The sequence below is a fragment of the Ictidomys tridecemlineatus genome, chromosome 1 (assembly GCF_052094955.1).
Source record: "Ictidomys tridecemlineatus isolate mIctTri1 chromosome 1, mIctTri1.hap1, whole genome shotgun sequence".
NCBI classification, from domain to species: domain Eukaryota; kingdom Metazoa; phylum Chordata; class Mammalia; order Rodentia; family Sciuridae; genus Ictidomys; species Ictidomys tridecemlineatus.
Genome location: NC_135477.1, coordinates 141,712,386 through 141,726,380, shown reverse-complemented (window position 1 = coordinate 141,726,380; position 13,995 = coordinate 141,712,386). Strand labels below are relative to the sequence as shown.

Genomic DNA, 13,995 nt, shown 5'->3' with positions numbered 1-13,995 from the left:
ATGACTTTTATATATAACATCAAATCTCAGTCTATAAACCAAAATTAATAAATGAAATTATTTCCAACTCAAAAGTTTCTGTGCAGTCAAGGAAAACAATTTTTTAAAAAATGAAAAGGCAGCCTATGTTTATAGAAAAAAATGTTTGCACACCATATGTCTCATAATTTATCCAAAATTTATAAAAAGCTCATATAGGGTGCCCGAGACTGCTGCTAAGTGCCGATTCTATTGCCTCACTCTCCCAACGCCTTCTCAACGTGCACTCCCGATTCCTTTTGGTTCCAAGTCCAAGATGGCAAGTCTCAAGGATCAGCTAATTGTGAACCTTCTTAAGGAAGAACAGGTCCCCCAGAATAAGATTACAGTTGTTAGAGTTGGTGCTGTTGGCATGGCCTGTGCCATCAGTATCTTAATGACGGACTTGACAGATGAACTTGTTCTTATTTTCATGGAAGATAAATTGAAGGGAGAGATGATGGAGCTCCAGCATGGCAGCCTTTTTCTTAGAGCACCAAAAATTGTCTCTGCAAAAACTATAATGTGACTGCAAACTCCAAACTCGTTATTATCACAGCTGGGGCACATCAGCAAGAGGGAGAAAGCTGTCTAATTTGGTCCAGCGTAATGTGAACATCTTCAAGTTCATCATTCCCAGTGTTGTAAAAAAAACAGCCCACATTGCAAGTTGATTATTGTTTCCAATACAGTGGCTATCTTGACCTATGTGGCTTGGAAGATAAGTGGATTTCTCAAAAACCGTTTTATTGGAAGTGGTTGCAATCTGGATTCAGCACGGTTTCATTACCTGATGGGGGAAAGGCTGAGAATTCACCCATTAAGCTGTCATGGGTGGGTCCTTGGGGAGCATGGAGACCTTAGTGTACCTGTGTGGAGTAGAGTGAATGTTGCTGGTGTCTCCTTGAAGAATCTGCACCCAGATTTGGGCACTGATGCAGATAAGGAACATTGGAAAGAGGTTCATAAGCAAGTGGTTGACAGCGCTCATGAGGTGATCAAACTAAAAGGCTATACATCCTGGACCATTGGACTGTCTGTGGCAGATTGGGCAGAAAGTACAATAAAGAATCTTAGATGAGTGCATCCAATTTCCACTATGATTTAGGGTCTCTATGGAATAAAGGATGTTGTTTTTCTAAGTGTGCCTTTCATCTTGGGACAAAATGGAATCTCAGATGTTGTGAAGGTGAATCTGACTCCTGAGGAAGAGGCACATTTGAAGAAGAGTGCAGATACACTTTGGGGAATCCAAAAAAAAGCTGCAGTTTTAAAGGCTTCTAATATCATATCACTTCACTGTCTAGGATACAACAGGATTTTTGTCTCTGGCAAAGACTATATTGTGATGACTGCAAACTCCAAGCTCATGCATGTATCCTTTTTATCTGATCTGTGATTAAAGCAGATGGCCTGGGGAAAACATCAATTTTCTAAAGTTAGAAATAGGAATGGCGCATAAAACCTTACAGATATCCTGATGCTGGGTAGTACTTAACTTGTGTAGTTCTAAAATAGTTCCACCATCTCAGAGATACCACTGCCAATGTTACACAACATTGTGTATGTTGTGTGATATACCTTCATCAGACATGCCTAGTCCAACATTTTTTTTTTCATTCAGTTACATCCTGGGATCCAATGTTAAATCCAATATCGCATGTCTTATGTATAACTGTTCTAAAGGATTTTATTTTGTGTATTATATGTATCTGTAGTGTACATTTCGATATAATGTAAAAGAAAAATCTACAAATGAACATTGCAACCAGCTATCCAAGTGTCACACCAACTGAAATTTCAAATAAACCTTGAACAGTGGGAAAAAAAAGAGCTCATATAACTTAATAAGAAGAAAACACATCATTCAATTCAAAAGTGAAGAAATTATCTGGGTAGACACTTCTTCAAAAATGACTTAAAAATGGCTAACAGGTATTGGAGAGGTACTCAACATCATCACTAATCAGAGAAATGCTAATCAAACCCACTATGAGATATCTCCTCACACACATTAAGGTGGCTATTTTGAAAACGACAAGAAATAGCAAGTGTTGGCAAGGATGTGGGCAATTTTAACACTTTGGGTAACAATATAGGTTGGTGCAACCATTATGAAAAATAATATGGAATATCCTTTAAAAATAAAAATAAAACAACCATATGATCTAGCATCCCTCTTACACTCAAAAGAAATTAAATCACTACCTTATAAAGATATCTGCAGACTCCCACATTCATTCCAGCATTATTCACAATAACCAATTGACAGAAATAAATCTGTCAACAAATGAATGGATAAGAAACTTTGGTAAATATATACAGTGGAATATTTTTAAAACAGGAGATTCTGCTTATTACTATTAAATTAAGTAACTAAATAAATAATGCTTGGATCTAGAGGACACTATATTAAATAAGAAAAATCAAAGACAAAAAGTATTGCATGATCTCACACATATGTGGAATCCCCATACAGAGTACAGAGATAGAGAATAAAAGAGTGGTTACCAGTGGTAGATGGGTACGTGGAGAAAATAAAGAGACTAGATCAGAGGATACAAAGTAGCAATATATAAAATGAACAAACCTAAAGATCTAATATATGAGTACTATAGTTCATACATTGTATCTAAGATTTTGCTAAATGAATACATTTAGAGCTGCTTTTGCCATGATGGGGAAGGGGGAACTATGGCAAATAATGGATATGTCAATTTGTTTCACTAAAGTATCCATTTTATAACATGTTGATTCCTTAAATATAAACAATGGAGTTTATTTAAAGCAATAATGTAATTTTAAAGTTGCTCAAAGAATAGATTTAAATGTTTCTACCATAAGAATTAATAAGGTGATAAATATGATGAATATGTTAATTAGATTTATTTAATCATTCCACAATATGTACATATATTGAAACATCACATTGTACCACATAAACATATAGGATTATCATTAGTCAATTAAAAATTAAATAAAGTTAAAGGATGAAATATATTAGGAAGAAAAAGATTTCTAAAGTACAATCCTCATCAGAACTAACAATCCAGGCCTTTTCAGATAAACAAGTTCTCAAAAAACTTCTCTTAGACATGCGTTTTATCAGGAAGCCATCTCTAGCAAAATGAGAGATTAAATCAAGAAAAAAGAAAGTATGAGGTAGAGCAAACTGGGAAATAAACAAAGAAAGGAGGCAAAGCAAATTCCAAGAATGATGGGAAGGAAAACAAAGAATGATAGCTATATATCAAATCAAGATAGCAGATCTAGATAGTAATATGATTATCACAATTATAGAAACACTATTTTTAAAAATTTTTATATGATTATACCAAGACATTGACAGTAAGGCAAGAGTATGAATATGCAAAATATAGAACAAGATCCTTAATCTTTTAAAATAACAGATCATATTTAAAACAGAAACATCTAGAAATAGTATCAGGGTATTATTTAGAAAGGTAGAGATAAACTGCAAATGAAACAGCCTTTGTGGGGGAAGAACAGCAATGGGTTAACTAGAAAATACTTTTTATTATAAACATTTTTATAAAAAAAAATTATAAACATTTTTTTTTTCATTTTTATACTGGGTATATATACATATATATATACAAATATATGTCTATATACACATACAAATGTACATATATCATTCACACACACAAAAATAAGTTAAGTTATAGGGAAAATTTAATAAGTCTACTGTTTTCTTCCTAGAACTTAGTGGATTGTGAATCAAGTTGTGTGTATTCTCCACTTTGGAGACCATGATTTTATATAATATGATACAATGTTATTTTAATCAATCCTTTATAGAAATTTTGCAGGTAAGTAATATGCAGAAACCACTCTAGTGTATCTCAAATAATTCATAAAAGACATTTCATATAGAGCCAAGTATCTGCCTAAGTCATTCCTAAGGGTTCAGGAGCCCTATATCCTTTTCCTGCACAAAAAGATTCTCGCACCACAGTGTTCAGAAAAATCACCTGGACCATACATAAAAAACACAGATTCCATGTTCTGCATAGCTCGGTGCATTTCTATTCAGTAAAAACTATACTAGGACCTAGGAATCTGCATTCTTACTATTGCCACAGATGATTTTATGTCATTGATGACTAGATCTTAAGAAAAAAAAACATAAAGGTGCTCTTCTTAAATTCCATTTATTACAGTCAAGGGTTGGTAATCTTTTTCTATAAGGGGCTAAATAGTTGGTATTTCAGGCTCTACCAGCAATAAAGTCTGTATTGCACTATTATGGTATAAAAATAGTCATAAATAATATGTAAAGAAATGAATGTAGCTATGTTCCAATAAAGATGTAGTAATCAGCATAGAAATTTGACTTTCATGTAATTTTTACTAAATATTATTATTCTTTTGATTTTTTCTACCATTTAAAATTGAAAAACCATTCTTTTTTATTATTTGTTCTAATTAGTTATACATAACAACAGAATGTATTTTGACTCATTGTACACAAATGGAACACAGCTTTTCATTTCTCTGGTTGTACAGGATACAGAGTGACACCATATGTGCAATTATACATGTACCTAGGGTAATAATATCCATCTCATTCCACCATCCTACTCACTTTCTTCTGTCCAATCCAAAGTTCCTCCATTTTTCCCTTGCCTCAGCCTCCCATTATTGATCAAAAGCTACATATCAGAGAAAACATTTGGCCTTAGATTTTTTGGGGATTGGATTGGCTTATTTCACTTAGCATGATATTCTTCAACTCCATCCATTTACCTGCAAATGCCATAATTTCACTCTTCTTTAAGGCTGAGTGATATTCCACTGTGTATATATACCACAGTTTCTTTATCCATTCATACATTGAAGGTCATTTAGGTTAGTTCCACAGTTTAGCTATTGTGAAGTGAACTGCTATAAACATTGATGTGGCTATGTCACTGTAGTATGCTGACTTCAAGTCCTTTGGATATAAACTGGGGAGTTGGAGAGCTGGGTCAAATGGTGGTTCCATTCTAAGTTTTCTAAGGAATCTCCATACAAGCAACCGTAAGAACCATTCTTAGTTCCAGGGTCTTGTGAAAACAGGGGTGTGCCTCATTTGCCATCAGGCAATAGTTTACTGATTCCAGATTTCGGGTACTCTGTGACCAGTTATGGTTTGGATATGAGGTTGTCCCCCTAAAGCTCCTGTATTAATGCAGGTGATGCAATGATTACATTGTGAGAAATGTGACCAAATCAGTGGATTAAACCATTTGGTGGACTAATAATTTGAAAGAACTACTAACTGGGTGGTAACTGCAGGCAGGCAGGATTTGGCTGGAGGAAGTAGGTCACTGCCATGTGTCCTTGGGATTTTATTTCCCTGGTGCTCTGTTTCTGCTTCCTGACTGCCATGAGTTGAGTAGGTTTCCTTCACCTCACCCTTCTTCCTCGATGCTCTGCCTCACCTTGGGCCCAGAGTAATGGAATCACTCAACCATCGACTGGACCTCTGAAACTGTAAGCCAACATAAACTTTCCCTTCTCTGTTGTTCTTGTCAGTTATTTTGGTCACAGCAATGAAAGCTGCCTAACACAACCACTAAGTAAGCACAGACTCACAGAGCACATGGAGAGAAGGAGGCTCTAGACACCCAAACTAAAAGAGATCTGTGACTCACCATAAATCAACCATCTAACTCTTAATACAAACGGAACTAACTGTAAAATCGGTCCTTCCTCTCTTCCCCACGTATTCTATCAGGGAGAATGATTTATGACTTCCTTTCATCCTCTAGTCTTACCCCATTCTTTTAGAACTTTCTTTGATGATTATTTTAATCTGATTTCACTCACATAAAAATACTGATAGGAAAGGTGAAGCACAGCATGCTCTCCTCCAAATAGTTTTCTTTTAGATTAGGATTCCCGTCAAGAATCAGGCTTTCTGCAGGACTTAAAATTACCTTCTTAACTTATCCATATACATTTTGAAGTTTTAAAAGTAATTCTGAATTCGGGACATCCACTGATACACTAAAAAGTTTAAATTTGTCTGAATTGCTAACTACTGTCCATCATACTGGACAAGATTTTTGTATCCCAATAAATCACTCATTCTTCTTGTCACTTATTTAATAATATTTATGAATAATAATACAGGATATAAGGATTAATAACTGCCAAGGCCAATGTCTCGGCTTGGCACCAGAATCACGAGGCACTCACAGCTTTGTAGGTTCAAACAGCAATTCTTTATTCCCGCTCTCACACCGCCTCCACACAGGTCCAGGGGCAAACACGTTCTGCTGCCTCCCGCACCAACCACCTACTCCACGAGGCTCTCTCCAAATCCCATTTTAATCTCACGAGAACTCAATGGGAACAAGCAGCAGGAACACCCTAATCTCAGCAATAATCTTCAACTTCCAACTTCCCTAAAACCCATTATCTTAAACTGGCAACGCCTTAAACTCAAGGAGCCGGTTACTTCCTCAAACCTGATCAGCTCTAAACCCGAATCCGCCTTGGTCCTTGAGCAAGGTCACCTTATTAAAGCATGCATGCAATGTTCCATCAAATGTCCTCTAAGCAGCATGGGGTACGCTTGGCAAGGAAATTTCGATGCGTCATTCCTACTTGGTAATGGCCCTCAGCAAATAACAGTATATAATTAAATCTGGTTTAGAGTAGTGGATCCCTAAATTGAATTTGGGATCATAAATATGATCATTCTGATGTTAGTTGTTAGGGTTCCAGCCATAGTCCCTTGACCAGAAAATTAGGATGATATTTTTCTCAGGTTTAAGGCTTCCATTAAAGATAGTCTGACATCTCTGAGGTTTTACCTGTCTTGAATTTTCTTTTTCAAGCATTCACATTTAGAGTAGAAACTATTTCAATTAAATATTAACTTGTAATAAAGGTTTTCTCCTTTAATATTTAGTATAAAAATACATACACCAGGCTGATGCATATTTTTATCATCAATGTGTTGTCATTATTTTAGATTTTATAAAATAAATAAACCAATAATTACTAGCCAAATAAACCAATCAGTATATCTTCTTATATTTTCAAGTTATAATTGAGAGGGCTTTGCAATATTATAAACATTTGAGACAATTCAAAAATAAAACTGACATATTAAGAGTTCAAGTTGTGTATCTTTGATTTTATCATGAAAGGCAATTAATGATTCCAAATGCAGTACAATTTAACAGTCTGTTAGAAATTGAAAATAAAAAGGAAACATACTTCTGTGCAGGGTCTCCAGACTTAGTAAACACTAATAACACTTGAAAATGAATTGTCTACAATCTATTAGCAGCTCTGTCCCATTTACCTCTTAGTTGCCACTTCTCATTCAGACAAATAGTTTTCAAAAAGTAAATGAAATTGTGATTTGTCTAATCCTTTCATTGCTACTAATTCGATCAATTATTCAACATTGAACTTCCTTAGGCATTAAAAAAATGCAAATATTAGCAGCAGCCAAGAAAGCAGATGTGTAAAAATGCAGACAAGAGAAGAAAGTTTTGGCATTTTAACTCTATACTTGGTTTAATCTCACAGGTACCTCTGCTATTTCCAAATCAGTCTGAATCTTCCCTAAAATTACACCACACACACACACACACACACACACACACACACACACACACACACTCCCTCTAACCTCTCTCCTCCCACTTTCTACTCTACATTCACCCCACTCTTGACACTGTCCAGAAAAACTAGCTGACCTCAATAATTTAACATTCATTTTCTAAAATTAGAATGCTTCCTCGGGTGCTCACTCTGAAACATATGCTTGAAATGAGTTGTCTCAACTTAAGAAGTAAAAATAAAAATAAAACATCAAGATCTCAACAAAAACTTCCAGTTTACAAGAAAGCAACCTGGAGATAACCACTTTTGCTTTACTCTCTGGCATAAATCTTCAATATCTCCTGCTCCTTTCTAGCTATAAACATGCTAGAGAGATTAAAAGAAAAATGGAAGGTGAGCAGCCTTTGAAACTAGGTTTTTCACTAACCTGCTGCTTCTCTCTGTTGTTCCTTATGATGCACCTAATGAACTTTTAAAGAATCTGTCCATTCTAAAGCTGATTGCTACACATCCCTTCAAGGCAACTTGTTCATCATTCCTATATAATTTGTCCTCAAGTACTGCTGTTAAAATTAAAAATGGATAAAATGTTTCAAGTGTAGACAGAAGCCATAGAATATGCCCTCATGGATTGTCCTTCTCTCTACCACAAGGAACAAAGACCAAGCCATACAGCTCAGTGCATATTAAAATATGATCATTTTCCACCAAAGGACTTATACTAATACATCTGGAAAACTTCCACATGCATAGCAAAACCTGAAATAATCTTAAACACACAAAAGCAACATTTTAAGTTGATTTTTTGAACCATAAGATCAGACAGACACAGTGAGAGCAATGTTAGCAGCCCCAACTACAATAAACGACCCAAAGTACACTGTTGGAAGCATGAAAATGCCTTTCTTAGCATCTTCTTTGACTAAAAGGGGGTTTAATGTAAGTACACAATGCAACATTAAAATAAAAGCTGCAGATTCAAATGACAACAGAAGACAGGTAGTATAAATGATGTGGTAGGCGGGGGAGAAGTGGGAATAAGAATGTTGTCTAAATGGGGCTGGCAACTCTGATTTCCATCTGAGTGTTGTGAGAGAGACTAAATCTTTTAATTATTTTTAAAGAAGGTAGAAATCTTGGTTTTTTAAGTAAGATTCCCCAATGTGAAATTCTAGTAGCTATTTTTAAAAAATTAAACTAGGTGCAAGTCATGAAAAAAATCAAGTCTATGAGCTCCTAGTCTGTCATATATACTCTAGAGAAATTCTCATAGTCCCTCCTACTCTATCATCATGAGGCAACTCTTTAGTAATCCTGGTTTTTGGTTTTTGTTTGTTTGTTTGTTTGTTTGTTTGGGGTGGAGAAGGTATCAGATGGAGCAACTCCTTGGATGAGTATGTGACAAAACTGAGAAAAGAAGTACCACAAAATTATGCTTCATTACTACCTTTCCTAGGGCTAAACATTGGGTACTTTGGTCAGAGAAACATGGGATCATGTTAGAAGTGAACTAGGATAATGCTAACTCTCTTCTATCAATGACTACCTTAGTATGTGAGAGCTAAAAGTGAAGTGGGCTGAGAATGCAGAGAGCCTCTATAGAAAGTGGCAGGCCTTCTGCAGACAGATGACTTAGCAAACTAGCAAACATTTGTATAGAAGGTTAAAGTGATAAAAACAGAGCTGGAGGACTAGGTTCTACCATATCATAGAGCCGTAACCCTAAGGCTGGGATCCCAGCTCCTTGTCATGCCAGCACGAAGAGGGAGCATGAAGAACCAGAGAGCTTCTTTACAAGGCTTACTGACCATTCTGCTGCAGGTGCAGATGAGTTAGGAGAGGTCATCAAAGATGATATTTGGACAAATCTATTGCAGTACTACTTGGTTTCTGTTATGGATGATGGAGAAGTGAAAGTAGAAGAAGAAGAAAATGATAATGAAGAAGAAGAAGGATTGGAAGATACTGATGAAGAGGAGGATGAAGTTGAAGAAGATGAAGATGATTATGAAGGGAAGAAAGGAGAGGAGGATGAAGGAGAAGATGACTAATTGAACACTAATGGATTGCAATCTTTTTTTTCTTTTGTTTTTTGATTTTTAATTCAATCCCTGGGAGCAAGTTGCATTCTATCCCTCTCCCTGCCTTGTGCTTAGTTGCCCTGTTCTTGAGATCTCTTTTCTCAAACCAGGGTGCTCAAATACCTTGAGCAAAGTACAATGGGAAAGGAATCTCTACACCCTTCTATTCTAAATTCATTTTTATTTCTTCCTGTATCAAAACAAAAAAAAATCTGTATGGAATCAGCATCACCATGCTCTGTGGGAAAAATGGAAACCCTTCTGCTCCCTCACTCTGCTGGGAGTGGGGGGTGCTGGGCCCCTGTGTAGGAGTGCACAGAATTCTAGGTTTTTTCCTCCTTTCTCTGTATATTGGGTTCAGAGATTACACTGTGTCTCTATGTGAATACGGATAGTTAGCATTAACCAACATGTATCTGCCTACTTTTTCTTGTTTAAAAAAAGAAAAAAAAGTTTTTAAAAAAATGGGGTTATAGAAGGTCACCAAAGGATGAGTTTGAGATGTTTGGGTGGGTTAAGTGGGCATTTTGACAACATGGCTTCTCCTTCAGCATGTTTAATTGTGATGTTTAATGGACATCCTTGCAGTTTAAGATGACACTTTTAAAATAAAATTCTCTCCTAATGATTATATGAGCCCTGCCACTTGACAGGGGAATCAGTAGGATCTTATTTGAAATTGACATTCTCTATTGTAATCTTGTTTATTTCTTTTTAAATTTTCTTTTTTGTTTTTACTGGAAAGAAAAAATGATGCTCAGTTTTAAACGATAAAACTGTACAAGTTGCTTTGTTACAATAAAACTAAATGTGTACACAAAGGACTTGATGCTTTTCTCTCAGAATAAATATATTTTTAATATGACATTCCAAGTTTGACTTGTATAATAACATCATTGTCAAACTTTGTCACCCTAACTTTATATAGGATATATAGTGTATATTTGGATATGCACTTTGCACGATAATCTCAGGGCAACGTGGATTGAGTGAAGAGATTTCAATCAATGTCCTCATGTCTCCATAGCTGGGAAACATGGATACAATTTGCTATTGGTTTCTGAAAACATAAATGTCATTTGGGATACTAGAACTCAAAAGTGAGTTCTGAGTGATGCCCTTGATTTTTGTCTCAAATTGGCAGTTTTTAAAGTGGGCTTTCATTTACCTGGATATAGTAGTGCTTGCTGCCACCATCAAACAGACCTGATGCTCTAATGACATGGGACAGTTGCTGGCATGTCTTCATTGGCTCTATAAAGTGTGGCCAAGAAAATGGGCTCTCAGAGTAAGAAGTCCGGATTGGTGGTCAGGAAGACATTTTTGTCTCTTTAAGTCCCAGGTATCTGGCATACAATTCTCCAACACCAACGTGTGGATCTTGGTAGGATGATGGTCCTGCTCTGTCTGCTCTATGCTGCCATGCAGAGGGCAGCACTTTGAAAAGCTACGTAACGCATACGCATTTTAATGCTGTAAAATATAGCTGAAATTAAATGCTACTTTTTCAGAGGTGAATTAATGGATAGCCTGGTCAAATTCAAAGCTTTTTGTTGTGTAAAACTTTATATATGGAACTATTCCATCAAGAGGCAAAGCCTAATTAAAACCTGTCTAGATGAATAATAAGTAATTTGTGCACAGGTCTCTGTTTAATAAATACATCACTGTATACCTGTCAGAAAACTTGCTCCAATAAAGGAACATGAAGATTTTTTAAAAATAATAATATGGAAGAAATGTGACGTGGGTTCTGGATAAAGTTTCTGAAAGTATAAACCCCTGATCTGATTACACTGCTGCTTGGGATGTAAAAGCAAGTATATTTGCTTAAAAAAAAAAACCACTTTAATAATTTTATGATAAAATTTCTACCATGAATATTTCATAAAGGAATCTGATTCAGGGAGAGACTGGATATTCTTGAGACTGTTGGCAATAGATAAAGCATTTTACATGGCTAGAACCCTTCCTCTTATGAACTACCTCTATGCCTCTCTCCTCTCCTGCTACCTCCTGTTTGTGAGGGTCCTATAGACCAGTGAACATTCACAAGAGCTCCAGATATCTCTGGAAGAAATTTCCACATCTAGATACAGACCAAAGAATGTTAGGATCCACAGCAGCATGTCACAATCCAGAGCAACCTCTCTGCACCAGGAGGATCACACCAGCCACCTTCTAAGGCTGTATTGCATTTCCTTTGTGTAGCATAACTGAGAATGTGACTGTCAAGTGGCCTTCAGGGAGGGCTCTTCTATTGCTGGTCCTGAGAGTTTCTTTCTTTAATAGTTCTCCTGGGCTGGGTTGACAACTTGCTCTCTAAGGCAATGACAAACCATTAGCTGGTCCATCTTCAGCACTCAGCAGGAGACAGTTATAATATAAAGTCAATGGGGAATAATCCAGAAGAAACAGTGAGACTTTAAGTGTAAAGCCCTTAAGTAATAAATTTGGCCTTTTTCCTCAAAAAGCAACATACACAGTCTAAAATTCAGTATATTGCAGGGACCAATATTTCTTTTTGCTCTTGCTGTTTTTTGAGTGAGTCAGACAGTTTGAGAGAACAATTTTTGGTATTATTGTATAGATTTTGTCATTCATTTCCTTCTTCAAAGGAGCGGGAAGGTCCACCATTGATATTGTGTTTGAAATGCTGTCTTGGAATTGGTTGCAGAATTTCTATTGAAATCTTAAAAGCTGATAATCAGAAGCCTAGCTCATAACAAAATCAGACTGTCACTCTAAGAATTAAGAAGAAAATTTTGAGAATTATTTTTTCTAATATAGGAATAAACAAGTTGAAATAGGAGAAATTCTTCTGATGTAAAACCTATAGCTTATAAAACACTGTAATTGTGCATGGCTGATTGGTGAGATCACAGCAATGCATATTATGAATTTTTATTTGTGAAAATAGAAAACTCAGATTTCAAATTAGATCACTTAAGTACATACTTTATAGAAAAAAAAGAGATTAGAGACCTATGAGCCATATTTGACCTTACTTCCATTGCATACTTTATGAAGCTCTGAGATAAAAAGTTAAAACAGTTCTATCAGATGCATAATGTCCATTAATGAATAATTATTTTAGGATTTTTTTCACATATCACTCAATTCTCTTTTCCATATTACAAGAATATACGGGAGACCTATATTTATGCTATAATATAATTTCAGAAATGTTTTTCTATATTTCTTCATAGATTTTTAGTTATGTCTGTTTATTCATAAATACCTAAATAATTGAAGAAAAGAGATCTCAACATTAGCCTTGAAACATGTCACTTCCTTTGTTGCATGTGTGCTGGGGTGCACGTGTGTTTATGTATACTGCTGTACTTATAACCAGAAAGCATTTTTTTTAAGCTTTACCTTTTGGGGAAACTCGACATTCACATCAAGTAATGCTGCTACAATGCCAGACAACAAGCACTCAACCTCCTTCTATTTTTTAAAAGATTGTTTTGACAGCTCTAATTATGGCACACAGAAATGCCAGTCAGGTAGCTGAACTTGCGTTTCAAAGACTAACCCTCAGGACTGGATTTATTAAATATTAAATATGAGCATTAAGAATATCATACATTTTACATAGAATATTTGGTTCCAACATGACTTCCTCACTGGAATCATTGGTCAATCCAGTCCCTTGCTACTATCTTACCTGAATTATGCACAAGGCATGACATTTTCCTGCAGAAATCAGCAAGTGAACTGGAACAACCTCTCTGCAGTAAGGCTCTGTCAACATATATTATACTTCTTTTTCTGAATTATACTCTGATGATAATAAAGTGAAGTAGGTTAAGAAAGGAAAATTAATTTTCTTTATAAAAAACATCTAATGAAGCTTTTATTCACTTCTGGCAGAGATTCACCACATGTCGAGAGCAACATCCTGTGCTTAAAATATATCAAATTCTGTTCCCCATTTAAAAAGGAAGTGGTTGTGACATGATTTCTAAAGTGATAAATTAAGGAATTAATGACTAGATCACAAAGAGTGAGATGAGAATTGTAATAAAACCAGTACATAAAATATTATTGTTGTTCTATTCTACCTTATAAAGACCTGAATAGGATTAAAATATTTACTAGATTACTGATGCCTACTACTCTGATTAAAAGTTAAAGGAAAGTAACAGATCATGTGCCTAGGATTAACATTCATTTATTTCTACTAGACTAATAAATACATAAAGAATATTAATTGTGTGATCAGGTTGTACAAGTTGGCTTTTTTCTTTTAAGAATATAATTTATTTTAGGGACAGCATCTATGTAAAAATATCTTTGCATC

General features: G+C 35.4%; 1 pseudogene; it reads left to right on the top strand.

Moving 5' to 3' along the window:
- The first annotated feature begins 245 nt into the window (after positions 1 to 245).
- On the top strand, positions 246 to 9,659 carry LOC101974522 (L-lactate dehydrogenase A chain pseudogene; annotated as a pseudogene).
- Positions 9,660 to 13,995: the final 4,336 nt, after the last annotated feature.